Below are 23,008 nucleotides of genomic sequence, written 5' to 3' on the forward strand. Positions count from 1 at the left end.
TCTCTAATGCTGGAGTGGATGGGCACTTGTCAATTGTGGGTTGGAGGGAGAAGAGGTACCTATGCATAAAGAAACACCCTACAACTCCTCTTAAGATGCCCCAGTCATCATTCACTCTGCAGTAATAATGTCACAATACTGCTGGCTACATGCTGATAAGGACAAAGGGGACATTCTTAAAAGAAACCTGGCACCATAAGTACAGATTAGGGCAGAGAAGGACATTCAAAAGAGATAGGCACAGTAGATGCAAATGTGACTGCTGTCAGCCTGCCTGGGATGGCGGGAAGGAGCCTGGTGCCAGAGTGAGTTCGGATTGATCACCACACATGTGCCTCAACCAACAGTGAGGAGGTCCCACAAGCCTAAGTGGGGCAAGTTGGGGACCTAAGGCAGTAGCAGGAAAACCAGACAAAGAAAACAGGTGGAGACTTGAGACAGAGGCAGGAATGTGAAGAAGTCCAAAATAAAATTCCCTGCACAGGACTCTTAGGCTGCTTTCCTGCACGATCAGCCTACTCCTTCCTATTTTTCTACAATAAGCTCTTCACACTGTATTTTTTTCAGTGAAGTTATCTGCCATCTTTGTACTGCCTCTTGGTGAAAATACTTCTTCCAAGTTAGACAAGAACCGGGACATCAGCTCTCCCCAGTAATAGCTCCGTTTCAGTTTGAATTTCCAGAACTGATGGCGCTTAATAACTGGCGCTCCAACGTTAAGTGGTGCAGAAGGTGGCCAGTAGGGGGCGCCAGCCATCACACCTGGAGCAAGAGGGCCCTGCATAGTCCCCATCTGCCTGCAGGTGTTGTGCTGCGACGACACTGCCAGCAAGAGGGCCCGGCAGCGCCCCCAGCTGCCAGCAGGGGGCGTACGACGACTACATTGTGAGCAAGTGGATCCTGCAGTGTACTTAGCTGCCAGCAGGTGGCGCACGGACACCACACTATGAGCAAGAGGACCCTGCAGCGTCCTGGTTGGCAGCAGGGGGCGTGCTGCCACCACACTGAGCAAGAGGATCCTGTAGTACCCCCAGCGGCCAGAAGGGGGCGTGCCCCCACTACAAGGCAAGCAAGAGGGCCCGGCAGTGTCCCCAGCTGCCAGCTGGGGAGCCAGCCGCCACTTCACTTGGAGCAAGAGGGCCGGGCAGTGTCCCTAGCTGCCAGCATCGGGAGTGCTGCCACTACACTGTGAGCAAGAGAGCCCTGCAACGTCCCCAACTGCCAGTAGGTGGCGTGCCATCACTATACTGCGAGCAAGAGGGCCCTGCAGTGCCCCGGCGCCAGCAGGGGGCGCTGGCCACCACTGCAAGAAAGAGGGCCCTGCAGTTGCTGTAGTCGCCAGCAAGGGGCGCACTGGCACAGCACTGTGAGTAAGGGGGCCCTGTAGTGCGCGGCTGCAAGCAGAGGTCACCGGAGCCCGGCTTTTCAGATTACTGATGTTTCGCCCGTCTCCGCCGCTCCCCTCGCAGCATGCGTCTCTGCGCCTGCGCCGCGACCCTCCCCCCACCCCCACACCGCGCAGGCGTGCGACTCTGCCCTTGCGCCGCGCTGGCCTGCGACTCTGCGCCGGCCTGCGCCGCGCCTGGCGCGCGACTCTGGGCCTGCGCCGCGCCAGCCTGCGACTCTGCGCCTGCGCCAGCCTGCGCCGCGCCTGGCGTGCGACTCTGTGCCTGCGCCTTGCCTGCCTCTGACTCTGCGCCTGCGTCGGCCTGCGCCCGCGCCTGGCGTGCGACTCTGCGCCAGCGCCGGTGCTGTACGTTTGTGAGGGCGGAGCTGAATTCTCCTCAGCCCAGACACTGAGAGCATCGCGAGGGCGGAGCTGTGTTCTCCTCTGCACAGACCTCGGGGGTACCGTGAAGATAGAACAGCGTTCTACCCTGCCCAGACCCTGGCGTGGGGGCACCGCGAGGGCGGAGCTGCGTTGTGCTCAGCACAGACGTTGGCGGCACCGCCTCGCTTTGGGACAACTCGGGGCCGCATCCACAGTGAATAAAATACTTTCTGTTTCTAGCCCTGAATAACGAAGGTCAGAGACTACTTAGAATGGTTCAGTGTGGAAAACGGGAAACCGAAATCCCCTCTGAATCCTGCGCGCAGAGGTTCTCTCCACCCAAGGGTTAGGGTTAGGATTTTAGGGTTAGGGTTTTAGGGCTAGGGCGAGGGCGAGGGTGAGGGTGAGGGTTAGAGGGTTAGAGGTTAGGGGTTAGGGTCAGGGTCAGTTTCGGAGTCGGGGTCGGGTTAGGGGTTAGGGTTGGGGTTGGGTTAGGGTTAGGGTTTGGTTCCATGTTAGGATTAAGATTCGAGTTAGGGTTCGGGTTCTGTTTTGGGTTAGGTTTAGGGTTAGGGTTCGTGTTCGGGTTAGGGTTCAAGCCGTTCTCTTGCCTCAGCCTCCTGAGTAGCTGGGGTTATAGGCACCCACCACCATGCCCAGCTAATTTTTTTATTTTTGGTAGCGACAGGGTTTCACCATGTTTCCCAGGTTTCTCTCGAACTCCTGACATCAAGTAATCCACCTGCCTCCGCCTCCCAAAGTGCTGGGATTACAGGCATGAGCCACCGTGCCCAGCCTTCACTTTCTTCTCTGAGTCAGAGATCTCTAGCAAGATAGCCTTTTCACAACTTTTATTGCAACGGAAGTATTTCAGAACTTGTCAGGTTAAACTGTTAAGGGTATGTCTGTTTTTCTATGATACACTGAATTTAGGAATATATGACACAGTAATGAAAGTTGATCTGGCATCACCCTTGGCATTTGAGTTCCTAGATGGAGAAGGGTCTGTTTTTCTGGCATGATCATGTCTTACAGGAATGCAGCACCCCAAGAGGACCCTAGCAATTGGAGAATTTTGTTTACATGACACTAAACCCCAAATAACCTTAAATTCTAAATAAAAGTTCCAAGGGTAATTTGTATAAGGGTCTTGTTTTTTGTTTTTTGTTTTGAGATGGAGTCTCACTCTGTCACCCAGGCTGAAGTGCTGTGGCATGATCTTGGCTCACTGCTGCCTCCACCTCCCGAGTTCAAGTGATTCTCCTGCCTTAGCCTCCAAAGTAACTGAAATTACAGGTGCCTGCCACTATGCCCAGCTAATTTTTTGTATTTTTAGTAGAGACCAAGTTTCACCATGTTGGCCAGGTTGGTCTCAAACTCCTGACCTCGTGATTTGCCCGTCCCAGCCTCCCAAAGTGCTGGGATTACAGGCGTGAGCCACTGTACCCAGCCAGTGCCTTGTTTTTAAAGAAAATAAATTATATGACAGGTTTGTTTCATATACATCTATATATATAAACTATACTCGTGAACATTTTACTCAACATTTAAAAATCTTTAAGACCTTTCAATACATAAATCTTACATAACAAAATCTAGCAAAAGTGTATAAAATCTAAACACATTTCTAAAAGAAAGGGTGAGGCTTTCAGGGTGGCTATGCTGTGTTGGATATGGGCAGTGTTCCATCTCTCTTGTGGTTCTGCTTATATGGCAGTTCCAGCTCACAAGAGCCCTCGGAGCCTGTCTGTTGGCCTGCATCCTGTGGTATTTGGCAAGTGAGATCTGTTTAATATAAGGTGTCCATAAAGCCAAGATTATGATATCTAAAAATAATCAACACTAATTCCCCAGAAATTTTGTCTTTTTTGACCAAGCCACTGGTGCAATGTGGAGTCACTGCATTATATGCAAAAAGAATAATGCCCTCACTCCAGAACTGACCCTTGGTGGTGACTCCCCCCTTTATTCTAGGAGATGTTAACATTAGCTATGGCAATGTAAAAACGGTGTTTCTGGACCTCCCGGGTTCACGCCATTCCCCTACCTCAGCCTCCCGAGTAGCTGGGACTACAGGCGCCCGCCACCTCGTCCGGCTGGTTTTTTTGTATTTTTTTAGTAGAGACGGGGTTTCACCGTGTTAGCCAGGATGGTCTCGATCTCCTGACCTCGTGATCCGCCCGTCTTGGCCTCCCAAAGTGCTAGGATTACAGGCTTGAGCCACCGCGCCTGGCCTTGCTCATTTCTTTTATAATAACTAAGTCATATAAATTGAGCTCACAAAAATATTTATATTAATAAAATTATAATTTATCATTTGTAATGTTTGAGTTTTTCTTGTACATTTTTATATAGCAAGAAAAACAGTTTTTACTGTTAAAAATGGTTTTTAAAAAATCAGAGCAAGCCTAAACCCCTTCATTTTATAAATACAATAACCTGAGGCTCTTCATTGCTGGTGACTCACACAGGCACACACTCAGCATTGCTGGATGTCAGCTCAGGATCCAGAATGCATTTGAACAATTCATGCTAAATTAATAAATGCACTTTAATATAGGCCCATATTAATCCCAAAATAACTAAACCTGTGGAATTTGTAAAATAAGATGTTTATGAATGAGGACATGGCATTTTGACTTAGTTCTGATTCCCACCTTTCTGAAAGCAGAATCTACAGTCTATTTTCCCATTGCTAGATTTCAGAGGAGAGCCTGGTGTCACTTACAGCAGACATTGCAGATGCCTCAGCATTTCGGATGAAGACGGTAAAGACCTTCTTTGTTTCAAAAAAACCTTTGTTTTCCAGGGGAGAAAACACAGGTTGGATCTAAACTCAATCCTCCTATTGAAATATTTTAATGACACTGAAAGAGGTTGTTGCATTTGGCAGGTGCAGGTGGAGCTGTGCAGTCCTGCACTGAAGCCCTGCAGTCCTGGCTTCTCAGTGGAGCTAGAGGAGAATTATATTAATGTGTTTGCACTACTTGCTCAATTGTAAAGCATAACAAATATATTTAAGGCATGTTTTTAAAATGAGAATAAAATAGTTTAACAATGTTTATACACCTATTTTAGTTATTACATTCTCTAATCTATTTTTATCCTCACAACCATGGAAGCGCTCCACCATCTCCATTTCAGAAAGTAGACAGTAACTGAACAACACTATCTTCTTTTAAAAAACATTTATTTCATTATGAAAGTTTATGGCTTATGTAATTAATACCTTTTTGTGGTCTGCATTCAATGGGTGTGGGCATCTGCACACTGTCGTGGGTCCACCATTGTGAAATCGCACACAGTGGTCTCACTGCCCTAAACAGCCAAGGCTCTCTGCCCATCCATCCTTTCCTCTCCCCAACCCCTGTCAACCACTGATCATTTTGCTATCTATGTAATTTTCCCTTTTCCAAAATGTCACATAATGCCTACAGCAATGAATGCGAGTTTCTTTTGCTCCACATCCTCACCAGCATTTGCTGTTTTTGGTCTTGTGGATTTTGGCCATTCTAATAGGTATGTAGTGGTATCTTACTGTCGTCTTAATTGGCAATTCCTAATAAGACATTATACAGAGCATCTTTTCATATACTTAATTTCCATCTGCATAAATGTTCAGCTTTTACCCATTTTTAATTGGGTTGTTTGTTTTCTTATTGAGTTTTAAGAGTTCTTTGCATATTTCAGATATGAATCCTTAGATATAGTTTGCAAATATTTTCTCACAGTCTCTGGTTTGTCTTTTTATTCTCTTAACAGTATCTTTCACAAAACTAAAGTTTTTTTATGTTAAAGTTCAAGTTCCCAATATTTTTCTTTGTGAATAATGCTTTTGGTGTTGTATCTAAAAGAATTACCAAATCCGAGGTTATCTAGAGTTTTTCCTTATGTTATCTTCTAGGAGTTTGAAAATTTTGCATTTCATATATTGATCTAATATCTACTTTGCATCAACTTTTGTAAAAGGTGTAAGGTCTGTTTATAGATTCTTTTTTTTTTTTTTTTTTTTTTGCACATGGATGTCCATTTGTTCCAGCATCATTTGTTAAAAAGACTCTCCTCTCTCCATTGAATTGCCTTTGCTCCTTTGTCAGAGATCAGCTGGCTGTATTTCAGTCTGTTTCTGGGCTCTTTGTTTTGTTTCACTGACGTATGTGTATATGTCTTCTGTTTTGCCTTCAGTTTAAAAAAATGTTATTGCTACCTCAATTTGCTTATGAATTCTCATTTGTAAACAGAAGAGCGTAAATTAATGCCTGAGTATATTTTAGGGTAGATGTTGCCTTGAATACAATGAGCAGAATGAGTTATAATTTTAAAGTGAATATAAAAATTTGACCATAGTGGTAACAGATTTGCGAACTAGTGATATCAATGACAGAGTCCATTGCAATATTGCTTCATCCTTTGGCTCAGCTCTGCTTCACACCAGGTAACTACCAATCCCCTTTGTGATTAGTTCAAGGATTTCTGTGGGGTGGAAAGTAGAAATACGATATCAGTGGAGGGAGAGAAGGCAGTTTCCCAGACTGGGAGCAGTCAGATCTCCAGTGGGTCCCAACACTGCTCTGTGGCAATATCTAGAGGGTGATGGAAACAGAGACAGGGTGCAAATGAGGTGGGTGCTGGCCCTAGGGTTCCCAGTGTTTCCTGGTTCCCATGGTCTATAAGACGTCTGAAATGAGACCTTCCGGGCTTTGGGGGGCCCCTGTGGAATTGGAAAATGAGGAAGTGAGCAGTGACAATCTAGACTGATTATTAGAGGTACGTCTTTCATTTTTCAGTAACCAAGGAGCCTTTGATTAGTAGTGAAATTGTGGCACCCCAACAATGGTGGAGTGGAATATCCTGCTACTCTGGAGGGGTGATGGCTCAGGGTCAAGACTGAACTAATTAGAAAAAGAAATGCACTCCAGGAATATCAAGTCCAAAACGAAGCTCTTCAAACCATCTGGGAAGAGAAAACAGCATGACAAGGAAAGGTATATTTGTCTGATCCCAGGAATCAATATAAACATCCATGATAACCCCACCTATTTTTTAAATATATGATTTGGATGAAACAAGAAAAAGAGACTGATTGTTGCTGAGTCCCTGCTGCAGTCCCGACACAGCTGGAGATGCCCTGCTCCCCCGCTCCCCCGCTCCCCCGCTCCCCCGCTCCCCCACTCTCCTGCTCTCCTGCTCTCCTGCTCTCTTTATTTTGTTGATGCTCATGAGGACCCTGATGTCTGAGGAAGAAGGTTCCCGTCCAGCTCTGCCCCTGGTGTGTCACGTGCCGGCCTTGTCAACGCACACGAGAACCTGACAGGGTGAGTGTTATAACCCCAATCATAGAAAAGGAAACGTCTCTAAAGTCTTTAGCATCTTGCCCGAGTTCGGACACTTAGCAGAGGCCTGAGTTTAGATGCAGCCCCGTCTTGCTCTTTGACAGCCTCAGCACCACGTGCCCTGGGTGACCCACGCAGAGTCACTGACAACCCTCTTGGTTGGCTCACGGCACAGCGTGGAGCGAAATGGCCCACTGACTTTTCCAGACACTTTGACAATTCGTGATATAGTTTATGTGGTCACTCCCAGTGAGTTCTATTGTTCAGTTTAATAGAATACCTAATTCTGTGTTTATTATGAATAAAGGGAGATTTCTTGTGGTTTTTAAGAATATGAAGGATATCTACTTTGTATACAAGTTGGAAGTTCCAATACTATAGGAAGCATAAGTGCAGGTTTTAATGATGGGTCTTTTATAAGACTGAATTCACATCAAACTGAATCAGTAACTCCGGCTGTATGAACAGGGTGAGACATTAAACATTTAATGAAAAGAATTCCTTTCTTAGGTTACAGCAAGGACTAAATATGTCTAATTATCATTCCCGCTAAGAAGATGTATTGTGATATTTGCAGTTAATCACTCATTCAGTTCCAAGGGTATTTATTAATTGTCTGCTCTGGGCATAACAATTGGAAGCAGTATGTTCACATGAAAAAAAACTTACCTGAGGCTCTAAGTCACAACTTTCCATGACCAGCACACATTTCTGATTTGAAATACATATCTAAAGCTTCAAATGCATAAATAGATATCCCAATCTAGAACTAAGTTAATAGTTGCTTAGAATTAATTGTTTAAATTATCCTGGGAACCAGAAAGATATGTGTACATGAAACAATAAAGGTTATATTAGAATTAATAAACTTTAGAAGACCATTTTAATCTTAATATATAAGCATACTACCTAGGCACACTGTTTAAATACATCTGCAACCTACTATTTTTAGATTTAGGTAAATCATTAATCCTTAAATTTGGAAGATTCCAGTGTTAGAGCTCTAGACTATGAAACTTGGAAGTTTTTCTAAAATTTTTGAGTTTTTATCCAGAAATACATATTTTCCTGGCACTGAGAACTGCAAGAAATTTCACTTGGAGTCTCCAAATAGTCAGCCATGTGTGATGTCAACATCAGTGTAATAGATACTATCATAAACATCCTGTGACTTTTATTTTTTTTTTATACTTTAAGTTCTGGGATACATGAGCAGAACGTGCAGGTTTGTTACACAGGTATACACGTGCCATGGTGGTTTGCTACACATGTCAACCTTTCATCTATGTTAGGTATTTCTTCTAATGCCATCCTTCCCCTAGGCCCCGACCCTGCAACAGGCCCCCGTGTGTGATGTTCCCCTCCCTGTGTCCATGTGTTCTCATTGTTCAACTCCCACTTATGAGTGAGAACATGCGGTGTTTGCTTTTCTGTTCCTGTGTTAGTTTGCCAAGAATGATGGTTTCCAGCTTCATCATGTCCCTGCAAAGGACATGAACTCATCCTTTTTTATGACTGCATAGTATTCCATGATGTATATGTGCCACATTTTCTTTATTCAGTCTATCATTGATGGGCATTTGGGTTGGTTCCCAGTCTTTGCTATTGTGAATAGTGCTGCAGTAAACATACGTGTGCATGTGTCTTTATAGTAGAATGATTTATAACCCTTTGGGTATATACCCAGTAATGGGATTGCTGGAGCAAATGGTATTTCTGGTTCTAGATCCTTGAGGAATTGCCACACTGTCTTCCACAATGGTTGAACTAATTTACAGTCTCACCAACAGTGTAAAAGTGTTCCTATTTCTCCACATCCTCTCCAGCATCTGTTGTTTCCTGACTTTTTAACGATCGCCATTCTAACTAACATGAGTTGGTATCTCATGGTGGTTTTGATTTGCATTTCTCTAATGACCAGTAATGATGAGCCTTTGTTCATATGTTTCTTGGCCACATAAATGTCTTCTTTTGAGAAGTGTCTGTTCATATCCTTCACCCACTTCTTGATGGGTTTTTTTTCTCCTTGTAAATTTGTTTAAGTTCCTTGTAGATTGTGGATATTAGCCCTTTGTCTGATGGATAGATTGCAAACATTTTCTCCCATTCTGTAGGTTGCCTGTTCACTCTGATGAGAGTTTCTTTTGCTGTGCACAAGCTCTTTCGTTTAATTAGATCCCATTTGTAAATTTTGGCTTTTGTTGTCGTTGCTTTTGGCGTTTTAGTCATGAAGTCTTTGGCCATGCCTATGTCCTGAATGATATTGCCTAGGTTTTCTTCTAGGGTTTTTATGGTTTTAGGTCTTATGTTTAAGTCTTTAATCCATCTTGAGTTAATTTTTGTATAAGGTGTAAGGAAGGGGTCTAGTTTCAGTTTTCTGCATATGGCTAGCCAGTTTTCCCAACACCATTTATTAAATAGGAAATCCTTTCCCCATTGCTTGTTTTTGTCAGGGTAGTCAGGCATCCTAAACTTTAAAATTTAAGAACTTACATTTTTTTTTAAAGTAACTGGCAACTGACAATCATTTAAAAATCCATAACCTAAAAAAATAATAATTCCTCCTAAGTTTTCAACCAAGAGAAGTGAAAATCTGTTGACACAAAGGTCTGAATATAAGTATTCATAACAACTTTCTTCTTAATAGCCAAATATTTTTAAAATAGTCTATCACTGAAGAGTAGATAAGCTGTAATATATTCCTACAACGGTTACTGCCCAACATAAGAGTGACATATACACTGGAAATCACATGGACGTATCTCAAAGGCATTAGAATACCTGAAAGAAACTAGGTATAAGAGAATATTCTATATGATTCCATTTATATCAAATACTTCTTTTTTGAGATAACATCTCACTCTGTCACCAAGGCTGGAGTGCAGTGATATGATCACAGATCACCGCAGCCTTGACTTCCCAGGCTCAGGTGATTATTCAGCCTCCTGAGTATCTGGGACCAAAGGGGTTGGGACCAAAGGGGTGTGCCACCACACCTGGCTAATTTGTGTGTGTGTGTGTGTGTGTGTGTGTGTGTGTGTGTGTGTGTGTGTTTTAAGAGATGGGGTTTTGCCATGTTGCCCAGGCTGGTCTCAAGTTCCTGGGCTCAAGTGATCCCCACTTCTCAATCTAGTGCTAGGATTACAGACCTGAGTCATTGCATGTGGCCTGTATCATATTCTAAGACAAACAAAACTAGAGTGAAAGAAAGCAACTGCCGGAAGCTGTGGTGTGGGGCAGGGGTCACTGACTACAGCAGCATGCAAGAGAATTTTGGGGGTAATGAAATGTATTTTAATGGTACTGTTGTGTACATGACTATATGTATATTTGTCAAAATGCATTGATTTGTACACTTAAAATTACTAAATTTTGTTATATGTAAATTAAACTCAATGAGATAATAAAAAATAAACTTTTGATCTTGAAAAAATACCTACCTACATACAAACTACCTCTGAAACAAACTACTTTTTCAGAATTTCTAATTTAAATATTCAGAAATATGAATGATGATGATGAATTTTAACAAGGCTTACATAATTCAATTCTGTTTTGGATCATGTCTGAGAGGCATATTAGCTGCTGTACTTATTTGGATTTCCTTACCTCCTTTGCATATGAAAAAATAAGAGGTTGAGACAGAAACAAGATATGTAATTTATGTACAATGAAACTTTCTACTGCCCAGGAGATGAGGCTTTCTATTGTCCAATGAATTGTGCCTGGCAGCACAATTCACTGCTTCACAATTCATCGTTCTTTTTACCCTCAGAGCATCCTTGAAATGATTGACTCAACCATGAGAGAAACACTGTAAATATTCTCAGATGCAAACTCACAGTACCAGCTTCACAGAACACCTGCAGGTGCAAGTAACTAAAAATCCAGCTCAATTTTACTTTAAATACAAGGGAATTTATTGACTCAGGTGGGTAGTTCAGAAGGAGGCCAGGCTTCAGGGTGAATCTGAGCACAGAAGCTCATGTATGCTACCAGGACTCAGTCTCTTCCCAATTTTCTGCTCTGCCTTCAGTGAAGCCAGAATAATTCTGCATGTGGCAAAATCACCAGGAACAATTTCTGAGGTTGCATTCTTCACCAAAGAGGGAGCATGAACAAGCACACTCTTGTTCCTAACAACCTAGCGCAACTTGTATTTGACTCTAATTGGAACAACTCAGACCCCGCCCATCCCAAAGTCCATTAGGGGGACCAAGGGAGTGCTGTGTGGCACCTGGCATGAGCCTCAGTTATACACTCACTTTGGAACCAGTAACTGTGACACAGGGTGAGACAGTGCTGGTTAAGTCAACCGGGACCCACCCCACGTTTCAAACCACGTGACTGAATAATTCAGGGCTCTGTTAGGAAGGAGAAAGGGGGATGCTTCTTAAATAGCACCCACCACTCAACTACAATTTAATTTGACAGGAACCCGGAGGCCCTGCCATAGAAATCTCTCACAGTTGCTTGGAATGAGAGCACTCAATACAAAAATCCTATGGTAGCAACCCTATGGCCTCAAGGGCGCCACGCAGTTGGTGTGGAGGGTGGGGCAAGGAGGGTGGGGAAGGGCTCAGGGTCTTCTGAAGATGAAGCCAAAGAACAGATGGCACTGACTTAGCAGAGTGGAAAATGTTTAACCCCAAGAGATTCCTACAGAGGCAGCTAAGCCACACCACAGACTCCTAGAAGGGCTTGTGTTAGGGTTCCCAAGTATCTAGGTAAGCTGAGGAGATGGTGAGGCAGACACAGAGGGTCGGTTCAAAGCACATTGGGAAGACTGATCCCAAGACCCTTCAGTCCACACTGGCAGTCAAATGCTCCTCCCTGACATCAGAAAAAGAAACAATTTATTTTCTTCAGATACTGAAACAGAACTTTTCTAAGCTCCAGGACACTGGATAATGCTGCTTATGCAAAGACAGTATTTAGTGAAAGCCAATTTACTGAGCAGGGAGATCAGCGGATTCTTTCTCCCTCTTGGCTCCCAGAATGCTGGGATCAGCTTGTAGTCTTAGGAGATTGGCGACCTCTTTTTGGAGAGGATCTGCAGATACCAACATTTTCAGGGTTTCCTCAGGTCCAGGAGTGCCAGGCTCCTGTGGACTCTTCCTTTGGGGAAGCAAAAGAAGACTCCATCTGTACACACAGAATGCATTACTTATATTTTCTTATTTTCTGTTTTCTTGACGCTCTAGCATCTAGTGTATACTGGGAAAAGATTGTCTTTCCCAGGACCAGCCAATTAAACTACCAATTCAGAACCCATACTCCTAACCACCTACTTTATCTAGCTCTGATACTGTAGGAGACAATACCGCCCTTCCTTAATCACCACAGGGTGAGGTACTAGACAACTAGAAATGGCCCCTATGCCCCAGAGCCTGCTGAAGCTATTAACGCTGGGCAGCCTAAGCCTGCCTGCCCTACCTGCCCTTGCTGTCCCACAGAGACTACAGCAGAGGATCCTGCCCGTGCCTTCCCCTCTCCTGCCTCTGCCTGGGGCGTCCCTGTGCCTCCTATTTCTAGGGATCTATGAGTTTGAATGGGACAGTCACTTCCATGTCTGCAGGTCTTAACATCCCTGGTTAAAACAAATTCTGAGTACATTTTAAAGCATAAGGCTTCCAATGGAATCTTTAAAACCCTTATATGGACAATTTTAAACATATATGTAAATAAACATGAATATAACCAACCCCTGTATATCTATAACCCTTCAGAACAACAAGAAACACATGGGCAATTCTTTTGTATTATGGCTAAAAGGTAGCCATGGACACGAAATGAAGACAGGAAGTCTTTGGAATAAGTGATCCCATCACAATGAATCAATTTTCCATTGGAACATATTTTTACAAAGTCACTGTTTTGAAAATATTTAGCCATGAATTGAAACAGAGTCTGTAAGGTTTTTTTTCCCGGTCTAAGGCGAACAGCATTTTAGAGAATGAACCAGGACACAACTACAGCACAAGAAAAAAGTATGATAATTAAGTTTACACATATGTGTGACTACTCTAACAGAAAACATGTAAAGAGCATTTGATTTATATATCAATCTGTACTGTTTAATTTTTTGTGTCATAAATGCTCTTATTTAAAAAAACAGGACTAGTTAACAGTGTCAATTACTAGTCATTCGTGGTATAAATAATTAAACAAAGAAGTATTCAAAAATTATAACTGTTTTCAATAAAGTTTTATTTTACATCTTTTTTTTACTTACTCAGAAATTGCCCCCCCAAAAATGCAGAGATTTCCCATGTAGCTGCAACCTAGTTTCATCTCTTATTAACATATTCTATCAGTGTGTCTCACATGGCTTATTAATATCTTACATAATTTGTCATAGTTAATGAACCCATACTGATAGACTATTATTAACTAAAGTTCATATTTCATTTGGATGCCCTTGGTTCTGTCTTACTCTGACCCAGGATCCCATCCAGGATCACGCATGACATGTGGTCATCACTTCCCTGTGGGCTCTTCCTGGCTGTGACAGTGTGTCAGGCTTTCCATGTCATGCTGACCTTGATAGTACTGAGGAGGATTGGTCAGGAATTTTGTAGAATGTCCCCCATTGTCACTGCATGTTCTCAAGGTGAACTGTCACCTTTTATGTTCACTTGAATCATTTGGAAGAGCTACTGTTTGTCAGGTTTCTCCACTGTGAAGTTATTTTTCCTCCTTGCCCATACTGCATGTGTTCTTTTGGAGCAAGTCACTGTGCAGAGCCCACACTTACGGAGTGAGGAGTTGGCTCCACATTATTGATGGCTGAGTGTCTACATCAATTACTTGGAATTCTTTTGCAAAGGAGATTTCTATGCAACTCTGTTTTCTTATTCACCTGTGTATACAAATACAGACACCTAGATAATTACTTTCAGCTTTAATTATTATTCAACACTACAATTCATTCCTGTGTTGGCCATCAGTAGCTGTTTTTATTGGCTATTATTTTTCTTTGATATATTTTAATTTTTTTTAGTACTTACTTTCTGATACTTCAAGATTATCCCGACTCCTATATTTACTGTCCCAGTTCTAGTATCAGACATTTCTTCAAAGAGCCTCATTCCTTTCAGAATGGTAGGAAAACTTACATCTGGCTGCCGAATGAGCACATTGTTGAATGAGCACTTGTTCCTCATTAGCAATGCTAGGAAGTATATGTGTGTGTGTAACCTACCTATACACACCTAATTATAAAGTTTTCTATGTAGAACTGTGTGTATCTATATTAAACTAAACATAAGTTTACGTTCAATAGCACATGAATCATTCTAGCCTTCTCCCCTTGCTAATTTGTAACCTCCCACTTCAACAGTGAGAAACCTGGTTACTACCATCTGCGACTTATGTAAGTCATTGTTTTATTCCAGATACAGATACTGTGGTTTTACAATTGTTCACAATTGCTTCTGTTGGAAAGAATTTTATAAAATAGAATCCAGTGATGAAGTATAGTTTGTTTGCCTTCAGCATACGGATTCTATTAATTTTCAAAGTGACTTACGTCAACACCATTTTCCCTACACCTTCAGTGAGTTTTTTCCTACATTTGTGTCTTAGTCTGTTTTGTGCTTCTGTAACAGAATACCTGAGGCTGGGTAATTTATAAATAAAAAAGGTCCTTTTGGCTCACAATACTGGTGGCTGGAATGTCTGAGATTGGGCAGTTGCATCTGGTGGAGTCTCAGTCTTTTTCACCTCATGGTGGAAAGTGGAAGGGGAGCAAGGGGTGCACCAGAGATCACATAGCAAGAACGAAAGCAAGAGGGAAGCCAAGGAACCCAGACTCTTGTTAACTACCTACTCCTGCAGGAATTAATCCATTCCTGTGGGAGCAGAACTCACTCATCCCCATGGAGAACATTAATCTATTCATGAGGGATCCGTCCCCATGACCCAAACACCTTCCACTAGGCCCCACTGCCCCACACCACCACATTGGGGGTCAAATTTCAACACGAGTTTTTGCAGGGACAAACCACATCCAAACCACAGTAATTTGTAGCATAGTTAAATTATTTTTCACATGATGTATTCTGTCCTGGGATACTCCACATCCTGAGTAATTTTGTTTAATTTGAATAGAGTTTGATTTACCCATTTGGTTGTAAAATTCTGCGTATTTTGACCAGTGCATTGTGGTAGGTATCCCACTATTAAAGTATCATATGAAATGCTTGAAACCCCCACCCCATGGAGCCAATGGTTTCCCATCTGTGTAGTTTGCTTTCTGCAGTGTCTCATTAAATGAGGTCACACTGTGTGTATTCTCCTCAGACTGTCTTCTTCCACTTAGCAATGTGCATACAAGATTCACTCATGTCTTTGTGTGAGTTGATAGCTTGTTCCTTTCTATGGCTAAATAGTATTCCATTGCATGAATGTACCACAGTTTGGTTATGCATTTTGGGGAGCAAAACCTACCTCTTCTAACTTTGTTCCAGGGTTGGAGACCTTCAAATTAACTGACAATAGATATATTAGTAGGAGAGACAATACTTGGCTTCTTATTCCACAAGTATCATTGTGGGACAAAATTCATCAGATGGCAGGATCCAGTTTACAAAGAGGTAAAAATAGCCCCAAAACAAGAAACAAGACTAGAATCTGATAACCCACAATAACTATAGCTTTCCTTAAAAAAAAAAAAAAAAATTTTTCAAGACAGGGTCTGGCTCTGTCACCCAGGCTGGAGTGCAAAGGTGCAACAATCTCGGCTCACTGTAACCTCTACCTCCTTGGTGCAAGTGATCCTCCCTCCTCAGCCTCCTGATTAGCTGGGACTACAGGCACATATCATCGTGCCCATCTAATTTTTATATTTTTGGTAGAGACGGGGTTTCCAACATGTTGCCTCGGCTGATCTAGAACTCCTGGCCTCCCAAAGTGCTGGAATTATAGGCATGTGCCACCATGCCCGGCCAAGTTATAGTTTTCCATTGAAACATAAAATTATTCTCTGTAGTAACCATCATTTTTGACCATAATCAAAGTAAGACTATTCTTGTTTTAAATTCAAGTATAGTTTTGTTAGATTTTGCTTGATTATTTACGTAAGTGCAGCAAGAACAGGAGATGAGCACATAGGTGCTTTAAAGTTTCTTTGCTGGAAGTTTTCATACAGAATCTCAGATTTGACTTTTAAAGGCCTCATTCAGGCTAAAAGCCAAGCTAAGAACATACTATCAAATTTCAGCTGCAGTCCTTATAGCTTTGTGTGAATTCCTCTCTTCTTGAGTCCCCCCAAATATCCCTAAATTCCTGGGCCTACCAGGAAATGACCTTCTTTACTAACCTGTAACGCTGTGATCCCTGTAATGTAAGTATCAGGCTGACTTTTCTCAGAGTGCTGTTGGGAATGAAGTTTTTGGTGTTCTAAAAAAAAAAAAAAAAAAAAAAGAATTAACATGGGAACAAATAATCTCTTAGCAAGGCGAGCTTTACTTTCTGCAGAAAGGGTGCTACTCAATAGCTGTCCAGCCACAAGAGCACACCGAACAAAGGAGACAGAGTTACTTATAACCTGATGTGTCTACCCTACTGCTGTGTCCAGTTACCATTGGCTGGAATAGGACCTCACATTTTACACTTTACCCAATTGGCTATTAGTTTAAAACTTTCTCAATTAGGTAAGGGGAATAGAACAAAGAAAGAAAAGGAAGTTGCCAGGGATAGTTAAGGAAGCATCTCCAAATAAGGAATGGCATACACTATGGGCTGGGGCTTGTCTAGTTCTGTCCAGGCATGCCGGAGCAAGCTAGGACAACTGATTTGGAACACACACACACACACACACACACACACACACACACACACACAGTGGATAGCAATCTTATAGTAAGAAATTGTGACTTTTTACAATCTTTGAAGAAGAACTTTCCCATTTCTCACAGTGTTTTGTAAGCATTGTCTCCATAATAGTCAACCTTATTTCCTTAAAATTGCTGGTCGTAACTGATCTTAGGTACACTTCTAAAATATGATGTTCCAGTAAAAATCTTGATAATATAACCAAATTTTCCAATTATGTCCTGTTATAGGGTGAACAGATTCTTACTGGACTTTTGCTAATAACTATATCATCATGAAAAAAAGAGTATTCAGTAAGAATTTCAAAATTCTGGAGAGATTAGGCAGGGAAAAAAATGTAAACGCTTCATTTCTGTTTACAAAAGTATAATCTACCAAATTGTTGTAAGTTACAGTTAAATTAAGAGAAAGAGATTTCTTAAATTCAGAAACTAGAATATTAAAGAACCAGCAATGCTCTAAAAAGCTATAAAATTATAATCAATTTTCATCAGTTCATTCAGTGCCACGTAATCAATTCCAGTCTTGCTGGATCTTGGGTTAGCAGTCTCATGACCCCATCAATTTCTCCACCAGGCTTCTGGAGATCTTCACTGAGTCAAGTGTATGGTCTTAAAGTTATTTAAGCAATATCATCAGAAGTCTTTAACCAGAGTACCTGTCATACTCTTTTCCATGAGTCTCAGAGGGAGTCCTGTATTGGAGATGAACATTCTGACCTGTAGCTGATCGCAGGAGCTTTCAGGAAAGCATCAGGGAGAAATAATATCTAAATGACAAAGAGTATGAAATGTCTGTGATTATACCACAGTTGACAAGGATATTTGATTTTTTCTGTGGCATACAACATTTATTTATTTATTTATTTAGAAACAGAGTCTCGCTCTGTCACCCAGGCTTGAGTACAATGGCGTGATCTCAGCACACTGCAAGCTCCGCCTCCCAGGTTCACGCCATTCTCCTCCCTCAGCCTCCCGAGTAGCTGTGACTACAGGTGTCTGCCACCACGCCCAGCTAATTTTTTGTATTTTTAGTAGAGATGGGGTTTCACCGTGTTAGCGAGGATGGTCTTGATCTCCTGACCTTGTGATCCACCCACCTCGGCCTCCCAAAGTGCTGGGATTACAGGCATAAGCCACTGCACCCGGCACAACATTTAAAATAATAATTGGAATTATGACTCATAACTCTATACTGGCACATAGCATGGATAAGGAGGACATTGACAAATTTCCAGGAATTTTATATAATTTCTGAAAACAACATTTTACTGATACAAATATAACACAGGGAAGGTTAGATATCTCTTTTTATTTGTATTTTTTGTAAGGTTTTCCTTATAAAAAATACATCCTACTTTACTTGTGAATCATGCCCTACTTTTCTTGCATGCTTTGCATAGAGTTGTTTCTAGTTATTCTATTGCTTCTAGTAGTTTTATTTACACATATTGATTATAATTTTAATACTTAGTAATCTTTTATTTTCCAGAGAAAACTAACAAGTAAACAGTTATAAACTGTCATATATTAGCATTCCATAGTAGGTTAGAAAATGTATGAGTATACCATCTCCCAACATCTACATCTCCCAACATCTACAACATCTACATATACCATCTCCCAACATCTACATGAATAGTTTCCTCATCGTACAATTTCTCATTGTGGTAGACAAAAACATGTTTATTAATGGTCCAAAATATCTTTAGTCTCTCTGTAAAAATAAGAAGCAAAAATTATATAAACTTGAATTATTTATGTTCAGTAAGTAATGTTTTAGTATTGTATCTTATTTATAAATGGTCTAGATATTTAATGCAAATCTTTTACTTAGCTTAACTTTAAGGTTAAAAATTACCAAAAGTATTTTGGAAACTACTATTAAGCAGATTTACAATAAACAAATTATTTTTGAAATAATGTTTTTCGCTTTTCACAAGATGGCACCGAAAGTGAAGAAGGAAGTTCCTGCCCCTCCTAAAGCCAAAGCCAAAGCCAAAGCTTTAAAGGCCAAGAAGGCAGTGTTGAAAGGTGTCCACAGCAACATACAGAAAAGAAGATCCACATGTCATTCACCTTGAGGTGGCCCAAGACACTGCGACTCCGGAGGCAGCCCACATATCCTCGGAAGATCACCCCCAGGAGAAACAAGCTTGACCACTATGCTATCATCAAGTTTCCACTGACCACTGAGTCGGCCATGAAGAAGATAGAAGAAAACAACGTACTTGTGTTCATTGTGGATGTTAAAGCCAGCAAGCACCAGATTAAACAGTCTGTGAAGAAGCTCTGGGACATGGATGTGGCCACAGTCAACATCCTGATTCGACCTGATAAAGAGAAGAAGGCATATGTTCGACTCGCTCCTGATTATGATGCTTTGGATGTTGCAACAAAATTGGGATCATCTAAACCGAGTCCAACTGACTAACTCTAAATATATGTATATCTTTTCACCATAAAAAAGAAATAATGTTTTTCATAAGAATGACAACTTAATTAGAATCAAATTTAAAAGCTTTAAGATTTTACGTTTCTAGTAAGTATAATATTAGCTTATTTGAGTAGAACTCAAGCAGAATAGGAATTTATGTTTGTTTTATATTCGATAGTGGTAACTTTGAAGACATAGTTGTTTTATTACACCAAAAATATTATATTAACCTTATTTAACTAAGTTTTATCCAAATCGTGTTAACTTAAAAAACATTTGACCAGTTCCTATATTTCTAGGAGTTTGGTGAATATTTATTTATAAATGCTTATGTTTTTCCAAGCCAAGTTAGAATAGAACACTTTTAAAGAATTTTATAAATGAATTTTGCAACGCTAACCTGAGTTAAGAAAATATCACATATACATAACACACATTAATAGACATACAAACACAAATAGAGATTTCATAGCTTTCATCCTGAAATTTCAGCCATGAATCAGGCATAAATATTCTGATGGTTAATTTTAGACATCTACTTGATTGGATTAAGAGACACACAGCTGGTAAAACACAATTTCTGGGCATATGTGTGAGGGTATTTCTGGAAGACACTGAGATAACCCTGACCCAATGTAGATGGGCACAGATATGGTTTTGCTGTGTCCCCACTCAGATCTCATCTTGAATTGTAGTTCTTATAATTCCTACATGTCGTGGGAGGGACCCAGTTGGAGGTGATTGAATCATGGTGGTGGTTACTGCCATGCTGTTCTCATGATAGTGAGTGAGTTCTCATGATCTGATGTTTTTATAAGGAGCTTTTCCCATTTGGCTCAGCACTTCTCCTTGTTGCTGCCATGTGAAGAAGGACGTCTTTGCTTCCCCTTCCACCATGGTTGTGAGGCCCCTCCAGCCATGTGGAACTGTCAGCGCATTAAACCTCTTTGTTCTTTATAAATTGCTCAGACTCGGGTATTTCTTCATAGCAGTGTATAAATGGATGAATACAGGCACCATCCAATTGGTTGAGAACACAGATAGAACGAAAAGGAAGAGGAAAGGGGAATTATCTCCTTCTGAAATGGAAACATCCTTCTTCTCCTGCCCTTGACATCAGAACTTTAGGGTCTCAGGCCTTTGGCCTCAGAATGAGAGTTACACCATTGGCTTCCCTCATTCTGAGTCCTTTTGACCTGGACTGAGCCATGCTACGCTTTCCTAGTTCTCCAACTTGGCGATAGGCTATCGTGGAACTTCTCAGCCTCCATAATTATGTGAACCAATTCCCCTAATGAGTCTTCTCTCATCTATCTATCTACATATATCACACTGATTCTGCCTTTCGGGAGAACCCTGACTAATGTGATTACAATAATACAAAATTTACTAGTTTATACAGAAGACTTGGTTTTTGTCTTTGCCCCATTTTTTATTTGTATTATAACTGTGTTTCTGGAAAATGGAACAAGTTTTTACCTTCTTCATATGAGGGCTAAAGCTTTTTTCTCGCTAATAATTTTGGAGATATGTAAGATTTTCTTTTGTTTTGACATACAATCTTACAGAGGCTGAGAAATAATTTTTTTTTCTGTTTTATTTTTCAGCCCCAGGTGTTTGCTTTTGCAGATTCTTGAGCATGTTGAGAGCCTCCAAGGCATGGAGCAGGGTGCCTAAAGTTTCAGTGATTGTAGGGAGTTGAGAGACTCAAATGGGAAGGGAAAGATCTAAAAGGAGGCAGTTTGGAAGATAAAAATTTTCTCAAAGGAGCCATTAAAGTTCTAAATAATTCTTATTCTTAGTAAAGTCATGCAAACAGGAAAGGAAGTAGAATTAGCTCCATATTGGTGGAACACATAGTCAGCAGAGGTTTGAGAAGGGAGAATTTAGTCAACTGAGAAGTTCCCATGAAAAGAGCAAGATCAAGATCACAGAGACACCATGAAACAAAAAGCCAGGATTAACTTCCAACCCAAGAGGAGAACACAGAGGCCTCAAAACCAAAGCTAGGATAAGAAACTTGTATCCCAAGAGTTACCTTCCAGACAGAGACGCCTGAGATTCCAACCCAGCTTCACAGAGTACTCACTCAAAATGTTACTGAAACTGTAGGCTTTTCAATGACTTAGCCATGCATGCAAAAGGCATTCCTTAAGGTGGTACAGAAGATGGAGCCCCCCTATCCAAAGATAGCCAAGGAGAAAGAAAGACCCCTGTTGGCAGAGCCAGTGGGCAAAGGCAACAGAAAAGGAGACAAGAATCCTAATGGGATGAGATTCTTTCAGATTAAGGATCATACAAACTCCTCAGAATTGGCAGGTTGACAGCCATAAATGGGCTACCAACATTTCTACTCATTGGATTACAAGTTCTTCAGCATCCAAAATGATTAACAAAATGACAATTTCATAAATTTGGAAAGGAGACATTTCTTATTTTTATGGTTTTTTTTGTTTGTTTGTTTGTTTGTTTTTAGAGTTTCACTCTTGTTACCGAGGCTGGAGTGCAATGGTGCGATCTCGGCTCACTGCAACCTCCACCTTCTGGGTTCAAGCGATTCTCCTGCCTCAGCCTCCCAATTAGCTGGGATTACAGATGCCCACCACCAAGCCTGACTAATTTTTTGTATTTTTAGTAGAGACAGGGTTTCATCATGTTGGCCAGGCTGGTCTCAAATGCCTGACCTCAGGTGATCCACCTGCCTTGGCCTCCCAAAGTGCTGGGATCACAGGCATGAGCCACCACACCCAATGAGAGATTTATTTCCTATAAAGAGTTGCAGCCTGCAGGATTGTCCTTCTCACAGACTGGGAAGCATAGCCTCCAGCCAGAAGCCAGAAACAGATGCTTCAAGGGAGATGTAAAGGAAATAGTAATTTATGCTGAGTGGAATTGGCAAAAACATATATTTAATAAACTCTAGGAGGAGTCATGAATATTTATGAAAGGAGAAATGCATGCTTGTGCAATTGAGTTTCTTGCTTCTTCATGGGTCCCATGTACAAAAGATGGCAGTGTTAGCATGATCCCAGGGTAGAGTTTTCAGCCCTCTGACATTAAAAGGTGAAGCAGAGGACATGAAAACTTGCTCTGTGCATCCTCTGTACACAGGCCAGAACCTCTCCATCATGGGTGGTCTCTTATTAGGCAGGAAAGGAGAGGTTGATATCAGTGGTGGCACCTTTGAAAGGGCTGGTTTCTGTTTAATCCTTAGGGAAGAAAGCCTCATCATGGTTAGCAAACGAGGGGGAATAACGCGGTGTATCTGACCCCCATCATCCCATCCTGGACAAGCTGAGAACTCAGTTTTGAAAGTTACTCTGGGGTTCCGTCAGCCAAGAGTTGGTCTGTTCAGTCAGTTGAGAGCTTAGGATTTCATTTTCATTTACCAATGCTAATGGGAAAGAGTACACTGTCTTCATGGCAGCTGAATTTGCAAGAAACTCCTTGGATGGAGTTAATGGCAGCTGTATTTTTCTGGGAGCTCTGCTTTAATTGGATAAAGTAAGTTCTGGTAAGATTTCTTCCTTTATCTTCAGTATCTCAAATGTTTTCGTTTAAATAATCTTTATAAGAACTCTTGATGTCTGAGTGGATTCCCACACAGTCATCTACTATAAGATTTTCTGAT

The 23,008-nt window shown here is 41.4% G+C and overlaps 1 pseudogene; it reads left to right on the plus strand.

Annotated features, from left to right (window-relative positions):
- Window positions 1-1,698: 1,698 nt before the first annotated feature.
- LOC139361589 (large ribosomal subunit protein uL23 pseudogene) lies at window positions 1,699-23,008 on the plus strand (annotated as a pseudogene).

This window comes from Macaca nemestrina, unplaced genomic scaffold, assembly GCF_043159975.1.
Source record: "Macaca nemestrina isolate mMacNem1 unplaced genomic scaffold, mMacNem.hap1 Scaffold_66, whole genome shotgun sequence".
Classification (NCBI taxonomy): domain Eukaryota; kingdom Metazoa; phylum Chordata; class Mammalia; order Primates; family Cercopithecidae; genus Macaca; species Macaca nemestrina.